At 36.2% G+C, this 10,477-nt stretch overlaps 1 pseudogene; it reads left to right on the plus strand.

Moving 5' to 3' along the window:
* The first annotated feature begins 2,169 nt into the window (after positions 1-2,169).
* LOC130980414 (AAA-ATPase At2g18193-like) lies at positions 2,170-3,609 on the plus strand (annotated as a pseudogene).
* Positions 3,610-10,477: the final 6,868 nt, after the last annotated feature.

Genomic DNA, 10,477 nt, shown 5'->3' on the forward strand with positions numbered 1-10,477 from the left:
ATCGATGATAAATAACAAACATCAAAACACATATTAAAACGGTCTAATATGCTATTATTCCCCATTAAAGTAAAATTACTCGAAAAGTTAACAGTTGATACTTTACCCTAAATATAAAAAGGAGGTAAGAAATTAATTTAAAAATAACTTGAATACAAAGCTTATTATTTACTTACTACTTGAGTGTCAGAATATATTTTGGTAAGTGTCTATTTTTTTGTTCTCTTTTACTGCCCGAGATATAACTCATCCAAATGAAAAGTTTGAAGATAAGCACCAATGGATAAACTATACCACAGTCAACCCTCACAAAAACAAAACTTATTAATACAAAAAAAAATAGCAATAATTAATTTTAAAATTTATTTAAATATGTAAATTTAATTAAATAATTATATAAACTTTTTTACACTGTCTACACAATTAAACTTTTGCAAACAAAAAATAAAATGAAAAATACACGAAGGAAGAAAGAGAAAAAGTCCGGAGAAAAAGGAGATCTCGTCATAGATTTACTGATTTATTCATAAAATAGCGCTTAAAGTCCTTGAATTGTGTTTTGACATTTTAGTGAAAATGCAAAACCTTAAGATAGTAATGTGTTTTGACATTTTTGTTTTTCTAGCATTAACATAGAATAGCGTGGGGCGCACGGCGTTGAACTATTTTTTGACTTGTAACAAACAGCCTCATTACTAGAACGAACTCTCCATCCCTTTCTTTCTTTTATGGGGACGGATTCGGTAAGCCGGCCTCTTTTGAGCACCGAAATGCCAAAAGCTTATTTGGCTTATTGGTGCGCATTTTCAATAGGAAGCCATTAGATCTTTTATATTTTTACAGTTCTAACAGTGAAAATCATTCTAAATATAGTTTGATATATAATTGATTATTTAATACCTTTTTGGCTTTTTGCAGCTTTTGTATCAGTGGGTTATTTTAAAAATATTCTTTTTTATGGTTATTGTTGTTATATCAGAAATATACGTGGGTTTATATCAAAAAATTAAGAATATGTAAGATTAAATTAATTAGAGTTAAACATTTTCTATTATGTTAAGTGCCACCTTCAACTCCTTTAACAGCGAAGCCAAACCGTCTATTCCTTAATGCTTCCTTAACACTCTCCAACATCTCATTTGCCGCAAGAACTATTCTCACAAACCTTTAACAGCCTCACTCATCTCCTAATCTCTGCCACAACCTCGCACCTCGGCATCAACCATCTAGTCGGAGATGAGCTTGAGGACTCCGGCGTGGTTGTCAGAGAAAAGCTGGGACTGAAAAATGACGCTATTGGCGAGAGAAAAGAGTGACTCGAAGTTGTCGCAGTGGGAGAGGATGTAGGATTGGACCTTAGATCAGATCTGAAGGGAATGCGATTAGTCGCTGGATGAGGAGGCGGAGATTTAGTGTGGAGAGCAACATTGTTGGATCGGAGAGGTCGCGCGTCGAGAGGTCTCATGGCAGAGATAAATTTCGTAATCTCTACCATCGAGTATACACGCGCCACTGTAGTAGGAGTTCTTGCCAAATGCGGAGGAGGGAGCGTGTCGGAGAAGACGGTGCCGAAACCGCCATGGGAGGGCGCCGGAGAAGACGGTGTCGAAGCCGCCATGGCCGAATGGAGAAGAGAAGTAGTTGGTGGCGCGACAAAAGAGTGAGTAGGAGAGGTGGTGGAGAGGTTTGTTATCGTCGCCGGTGGTGAAGATAATAGAAGAGGTGTTGTGCTTACGACGGCGGAGGAAGAGAACGAGGAAGAAGAGAGAAGTGGCGGTAACAATGATAAGAGGGAGAAGAATACTGTGGTAGTGGTGGTGAGGGAGGGAGATTTGGTATTAGTTTTTGGAAGTTCAACATGAAAAGTAAGGGTGGAAGAAGTCGAAAGACATGGATGACCGACAAGGAGGTTCTAAATTAATAATAAAAGGGACACCGTGATTAAAGTGAATAAAATAAAAAGATAAAAGATAAAAAAATGAAAACATTCCCCTCTTAAAAAATTATAACAAAAAGAACCCATTAAAATAAAATATTTTATTTTAACCAATTTGGCTTATGGATCCACCAAATCAATTTTTGGCGTTTCGATGCCTAAAAGAGGCCGGCGTACTGAATCCATGCCCTTCTTATACCTGGGATCTTCATTTTCCAGTTTCCAGCATCATCATGAGTTCATACATGGCGTCTTTGTCTTCTTCCTTCACAAACTTTTGATCCGCTTTCTCATGGTTCGAGGTCTACGCCGCCTTCTCCACTCTCATGATCATTCTGAGAACAGCTGTCAACGACATCGTGCCGGAGAAGCTCCGCTCCTCCATTGCCAAAAAGCTTGTGTCATTCTTCTTCCCCACACACAAACCAAACAACCTCGTATCCATCAGAATCAACCAAAGATGGGATGGCCAACACGGCGAACACAACGAACTCTACAACGCTGCTTCCAAGTACCTCCCAACCAGAATATCCGAAACCTACAAGGCCCTCAGATTAGCCAAATTGAACTCTCACAAGGGCCTCATGCTCGCAATCGATGCCAACCAAGAAGTAATCGACGAATTCGAAGGGATTCGGTATAATTGGACTCTCGATTTAGGCTCCGACCAAAATGCCGACTCCTTGGAATCCGATAAGGATCCTGCGTTTGTTCTAAACTTCAACGAGAAGCACAGAGACACCGTGATGAAGAGGTACATTCCGCACTTGCTTGCAACCTGCGAGGCCATGGATGCAGCGGACATGAGCATTAAGATATTTTCAATGGCGCACGGGTATTGGAAAGAGAGTGAGTTGTGTCACCCTGCCACGCTGGACACGCTCGCTTTGGATCCTGAATTGAAGCGAACCATTGTGGATGATCTGGACCGGTTCTTGAAGAGGAAGGAGTTCTACAAGAAAGTGGGTAAGCCTTGGAAACGTGGCTACTTGTTGTACGGTCCTCCTGGAACGGGGAAATCTAGCCTCATTGCTGCCATTGCGAATTACTTGAAGTTCAATGTGTATGATTTGGAGCTGGACTCCATTACCTCCAACAAGAGCCTGATGCTACTGATGAGGAGTACAACCAGTCGTTCCATCATCGTCATTGAAGACATTGACTGCAACAAGGAGGTCCATGTTCGTCGCAGACAACAAGAAGACTTCGGGGACACTGATATAGAGTCAGTCCAGCATGACGATGCTGCCCCTGAAATTATCAAGGTTAGCAAGTTTACCCTCTCGGCTCTGCTCAACTACATGGATGGCTTGTGGTCAGGCTACGGAGAGGAAAGGATTATAATATTCACCACAAACCACAAAGACAAGATTGACCCGGCATTGTTGAGGCCAGGCAGGATGGACGTGCACATTCACTTGTCCTTCCTCAGAGCCAAGGCGTTTAGAATATTGGCCTCTAATTATTTGGACATTCCGGGGGACCAGCCTCATCCCCTGCTTCAGGAAATTGAGGACTTGTTGGACACAACAGATGTCACTCCAGCGGTGGTGGTAGAGCAGTTGATTAGAAGCCAAGATCCTGATGTTGCTTTGGATGGACTCTTTAAGTTCCTTCAAGAGATACACAATTCAGGCAAAAGTAGAGATTCCGCTGAGACTCTAGAGATTTGAGATGCACTCACCTTGTATCAATCAATATACCATTTGGTTTCCAAGGCAGCCTTTATTTATTTAGTTAGTTTACTCACCCCATGGATTGGATTCTGCTGATTGTGGTGAGCGCTGTCGGGGATAAGTAGTATGACCACAATCCAATCAATCACGTGTTAAATAATTTATTATTATTATTATATTAAAATGTTAATATAATAAGGTCCTTGATTAAATTTAGAGATTTATCATTGTGATAGTGATCACAATATTGAGAGATAAATCTTTTATAATTTAATCTAAATTGTTCTTGGTCATAGGATTATTAAAAAGGACATTAATAATCCGGAAAGATCAATATATATGTAATGGTCTTCATTGGATGAAGATTAATAGATCTCATTTATTAAATTATATATATAGATAGTGTATATAGGGATATGACCATTGAACTGGCTCACTCTGAGAATTCCTAATGGTTATAATTACCGCATATTTGTCAATAGGATATTCTCAAGATGAACATAGTAATAGAGTTTCCTTTGACCTGCGACTATCATAGTAATTAACAATGTATTTATTATACTTTGATTCCGGACACCTAATACCCTAGGGTGCTAGTTGAATGGATATTGGGTATGATTTAAATACTTGTAGAATTAATGATCAGTCAATAAGGAATCCGTCAACTCTCGGTAAAGAGTTTGAGCTCTATGATTATAATGACTGAGATGAATAAAACCTTGGCCAAGGAGATTGAATGAATGAAGAAATGAGTTTCTTATGTCATTCACATTTCATTATAATAATGGTAACAAGTTAGAGTTTGACAATTAAACCATACTCTAAAGGTTAACCAAGAGCTAGAAAGATGGAAGGAATTATACTTTGTTCTTCTGAGGTTCTTAGTAAAAATATATTACTTCATACTATCGGGTCGTTAAGGAGTGTTGCTAGACGCCAACCTTGATTAGTAAATTTAGTATGACTAATTTACTACCCGCTTAGTATTGAACCTATGGGGTCACACACTAACGAGTGTTCTAATCTTTGCTATAGAATTATTTAATTATTATTTTGGTTTGATCAAATAAATAATTATATTAATTCAGATGGAATATTATTATATTTTTTGCTAGCACCAAAAATATAATAATAGTATGATAATTGAGAATATTAAATGAGATTTGAGAATAATTAGTTATTCTATTTCTAAATTTGGATGAGATCCTAACTGATTCTGTTTTCAAATTGAGTTATGATATGATTCATAAAATTTGAAGGATTCAGATTTGGAATTTCAAGATATGATTTAAATTTGAATTGAGAATCAAATTTAAAATCAGTAACAAATCTCATGCTATATATATGTATGCCAAGAGTAGAGGAAGGTGATGTAGACGCGAATAACAAAAGTTTTATTCCTTTATCTCTACACACATAAATGTATGTGAGCCTAATTCTTGGAGAAGAATTTTATGGCATGCAAAGAGTTGCAAGAGGTTTCTCAATTTAGATCAGATGTCCATTGGTCAACGAGTTGACAGCAAATATTAATCTCGGTGTGGATACGCATAACGCCTTCGTACCATCGAAAGAGAAAATGATTTTTACTAGCGTACACAGGTATTTAGCTCTGATCTACTATCTATATATTGTATATTATTGGAATAAAGTTTAAACACAAAATAGATCTTTAGGATTACTTTCTTTTCTTCCACTGCGTGTTATGAACACATGGTAATCCTTCAGTAGTATCAGAGCTTTGCCTTTTTTGTGTTTAAATTTTATTCCTATTTTCTTAAAGTTTATGAATTAATAGGATTAATTCAAATTATTTTTAAGCATGTGATGTATTTATTTTCATTAAGATAGTTTTCTAATAAATTAATAGTTAATTTATTTTAATTATTTAATTGTGATTAAATTATTATTCTTTAAATATAATAGTTATATTTATAATCAAATATTTTGTTTAGTTCAATTTATTTATTAAATTTTATTGTGATTTTGATCACAATAAAAAGAATAAGATGCAAAATATCTTTTATTTGTTTCTTATATATATAAGTGTATATATAAAAGTCAAATTTGATTTGATAATTTTTTTTAAGGCTAAACATTAGTACATGAAAAATAAAATTTTGATTTGATTGATGTGTTTTGAACACTATTATTTTAGAAATTAGTTTTTCTAATATTCTTGATTATAAAGAGCGGCCTGACAATTAGGAGTTTTATTTTCAAAATAATAATCAGTATATACATTTGATGTATTAGGGATTTAATTTTATATTTTACCTAGACAATCTAGGAGTATAAAATTTAATTCACGAGTACTTGTAGAAATTCTCTAACAATTGAGATAAACCCTAAAAGTTAAGAGTTTGCCAAAAATAAATTTATCTCTTATTTACAATGAGTAACTTGACCACCAGGAGACTTGTACTCAAAGACAGAATTTATTTATTCATATGATGATGTATAAGGAGAATTAATTTTATACTTGAACCTAGACAACCTAGGGGTATAAGATATAATTCAGTTAAATAATTGTCTGACAAACAGATAATTATTTGGGATTATAATTGTATGTGATACAATTTAATCATATTTATTTAGAATAGGTATGAGTAATAACTTGACAACCAAGGTACTCATTCATGATTTTAAATAATTTTAACAGAAATATAAATTTCTTAATTTACTTTCATATAACAGAAATAATTTTACTCCCTTTGAGGATTGAATTTCTCCCCCTTTCAAATTATCATATGGCTCCCCCTTGATGTATGCTATTTTACCAAGGGAAGCACTAATCCTGTGACAATTTTGAAATCAAGCTTGAAGTAACAATGTTATTCAACATATTAATTTTGAAATGTTGAATGCTTGATTTATGAGCAGATTTGAATGATATACAAAACTTATTTGTTATCAGTAATCTGATTTTCTGCTCAATAGTTACATACATCAACCAAGCACAAAGCAATGTTGTTCAAAAAATATTTTAATTATTTTCCAGTCAAGATATCAGAGCCATATTATTTAAGAAGGAAAATAATTTTTTGAATCACACATGATTACATCAAAACATGGCAGTTTGTTAGTCATCACAGTTTAAAGGAACTGCCAAAAATAAATTTTCCACCCAACATGTTTATCAAGATGAATAAAAATATTCCAATAAAAACATGTTCCTCAAGATAAATCAACAACCAGGCATTCAATAAATCAAACATCATTATAAACTAGATGGCAAGTGTAATAAGCAGCAGTAATCATAGTGAAACAAATATGATAACATGCGTTCCTTAAACAAGGGTGATCATAAATTTTCATTTGAAAATTTCATCCCCTGTTTCAGCAGATCCTTCCCTTTCATTAGTTTCAATTTCAATTTTGGAAACTAATGTTCCTCCCCCTTTTGTCATCAAGGGAAACCTGCACCAAATATGAAAAACACAACAAAATATCCATAACAAAGTAACAAGAGTGTATCAAAGTATCACAGAGCAGTGAGTATCAAGTCATGCTCATACAAAAAATAGATTGAGCCTAATGGAGCCAATATCAAATAAAAGTAAACAAACAGTCATCAATCATCAGAAAGATTGAATTCTGAACCAGAATCAGCTTCGTAATCCCCTGTTCCCATTTCATCATCAAAGCTCTTAATCATGAAGCCAACTCTATCATGACATTTCTTCCAAGCCCTTTCCTGTTAATATTCCAATTTTCTGGCAGTCTTGTAGGATTTGAACATCAACTTGGACATGTTGCGCATCTCATTGAGAACCTCCCGGATTGATGCAGTAACATTTGAGGGTTCAGGATGGCTCTCCAGATCACTGAGAGATGGTTCAGAAGGGACAGATTTCTTGCCTTTCTTGCCCGAAATTCCTCCTCCTTTAATCATTGAAACCTTGTTCTCAACAGATTCATTAGTCAAATCAACCTTAAAATACTCAAATATACATGTGAGGAACATGCCATAAGGAAGATTAGCCTTTTTGGTACTTTTCACTGCTTCCCACATATGACATATCATAATATAAGCAAATGAAATTTGGGAAGAAGTAAGAAGAGCAAATAAAATGATAGAATCAGAAACTGTTACTCTGTGGTGAGAACCGCCTTGTGGAGTGAGAATGTGAGTGATGATACGGTGCAACAGAGAGTTCTCAGGGCCGAGTGCTCGATGAGTTGGGATTAGTCCATCCAAACCAGAGAGATTTGCACAGATGTGTTGCAAGACTATTTGTTGTGCAATGCCAACTTGATCATCCCACTTATCAACCATGTAAACTTTTGGCCCTTCATCTTCATATCCAAGAGCAGCGCCTATGGTTTGAGGATTGAGGGTCATGTAAACACGTTTGACGTAAGAGTGAATTGAGCCATCAATCAAACGCATGTTTGCATAGAATTCCTGGACCAGCCCCGGGTAAACAAATTTCTGAATGTGAATCAGTGGAGTCCACTTCAGAGCATCAAACATGGGAGTAAAATTGATTCCTTTGGTGGCCAGTTTCTCAAGATTTACCAAGTAAGAAAGACAGAGAGGGCGTTTCAGCAAAACCTCCTTGTGAAATTCATAGAAAGCACATGAGTAGAACTGAGATGGATCAAAATGGGAGTGAGTTTTGTGAAATTTGTTCTTGAAATCAAGCGACTCCAAATTTGCAGGTTCTCTTGTATCATGCAGAACAAGGCTCTTTGGCTTTTTCTGAGAGCTTTTTGTGTGTGGAGTAGGTCTTTTCGGCGGTGATGGTGGTGGAGAAGTATGTGATTCCTCTTCTTCTTCTTGAACGCTAGGTTCCTTGTTGTTTCCTCTCCCTGAAGATTTGTGAGCGATGACCTTGCGGCGCATGGTTTCGGTCCTTTTGGAAGGAGGTGATGGAGTAGAAGAGGAGGTAGAATGAAGATGGATATGTGTATGAGTTTGAGGTGATAAAAACGGTGGACTTTTTGGATTGGTGGTTCGGCCACTTCTCTTGTGTGCCGTTTTCTTTTTCATGTTAGGATGAATGGAGAAGTTGAATATGAAAGGGTGGGAGTGCCGAAAGAGAGTGAGGAGAGAAGGAGGTTAGTGGTGCAATTAATGTGGATTGGAGAGAGATGATGGGGAGGTTAATAACCATAATGGCGCGGTTATTAACCAAGGGGTTTTGAAAAAGTGGTTTCCTAGAATCAAGGGATTAGATGGAGAGAGGGATTTGATTTGACAATAACCTCTTCCAATGAGATTTGAAATGACAATCAAAATATTTGATCATCATAAAATGAGGAATTAATAAAAAATCAATGAGGGGTCAAACTTGATTTTGTGGGGCCCTGATAAACCCCATTTTTAGGGTTTATCTTGTATTGAATTTAGAGTATTTTGATAACCTTTTCTCACATTTGACCTATGAATTGGCATGGTTTTGTAATCTCTCCCGTATTTGTGCTTAAGTGTAAAAACATGCTTTTTTAAGCCTTATTTTGATGAATTCCAGTTCCTCTTTGATTCCATAAGATGCCTTGATGTGTTTGCTAGTAATCTCAGGTTGAAATAGGCTAGTCATGGATCAAGGGAGCAAGGAAGAAAGCATGCAAGTAGAGAGAGAAGCACAAAAGCCAAAGAAATTTGATCTCGACCAAGCACGCGCACGCGCACAAGGCGCTCGCGCGCACATTGCAGAATCGGCCAGGGATGCGCACGCGTACCGTGCGCGCACGCATCGATGACAGCACATGACTTCACTAATGCAACACGTGCCTGGCGATTTGAGAGGGTTTCTGAACCCATTTTGGCGCCAATTGCTAGGAGGGAGGAATAAAAGGATGAAGGATTAAGGGGAAGGCATCAATCTAAGTCTAGCATATAGAATATACTTAGGATTAGTTTAGTTTTAGAGAGAGAAGCTCTCACTTCTCTCTAGAATTAGGATTAGGGTTTGATTAATCTCTCTTCTTAGATCTAGGTTTAACTCTTGCCTCAATTTACTTTTCCTTCATCAAGTCTTAATCTTCTCCTCTCCCTCTTTCTAGTTATGCACTTTAACAATTGTAATTCTTCATTTTGTTTTGGATAGATTGTTGTTCATTTGTTCTCTTTCAATAATGCAATTTGAGGTAATTCATGATAATTGTGATTTCCTTGGTTTGTTGTTGTGAATCCTTTGCAATAATTGTTGCTAGATTTCATTCTTGTTGTTGATTTACTATGCTTTCCTTTTATGCCTTCCAAGTGTTTGATGAAATGCTTGGTTGGATTTTAGTGTAGGTTTTTGTCCCTTTTGGCCTAGGTAGAGTAATTAGTGACACTTGAGCTATCTAATTCCTTTGTTGATTAATAATTAGAAGTTGCTAATTGATTTGAATGCCTCTAAAGCTAGTCATTCCTCTAGGAGTTAACTAGGACTAGGGGGATCAAATTGATTCATCCACTTGACTTCCCTCCATGGTTAAGAGGTTAACTAAGTGGGAGCAATGAACAATTCTCATCACAATTGAGGAGGATAACTAGGATAGGATTTCTAGTTCTCATATCTTGCCAAGAGCTTTATTAGTTGTTAGTTTATTTTCATTGTCATTTACTTTCATGCCTCTTATCAAAACCCCAAAATAATTCATAACCAATAACAAGACACTTTATTGCACTTCCTAGGGAGAACGACCCGAGGTCCAATACTTCGGTTTATAAATTTAGGGGTTTGTTACTTGTGACAAACAATCTTTTGTATGAAAGGATTATTGTTGGTTTAGAAACTATACTTTACAACGAGATTTTATTAGTGAAATTCTAAACCATCAAAAATCCAATCATCAAAATGGCGCCGTTGCCGAGGAAGTGCAATGGTGTTATGTTATTGGTTATTGTACATATGTGAATAGTGTGAAT

The sequence above is a fragment of the Arachis stenosperma genome, chromosome 5 (assembly GCF_014773155.1).
Source record: "Arachis stenosperma cultivar V10309 chromosome 5, arast.V10309.gnm1.PFL2, whole genome shotgun sequence".
NCBI classification, from domain to species: Eukaryota; Viridiplantae; Streptophyta; class Magnoliopsida; order Fabales; family Fabaceae; genus Arachis; species Arachis stenosperma.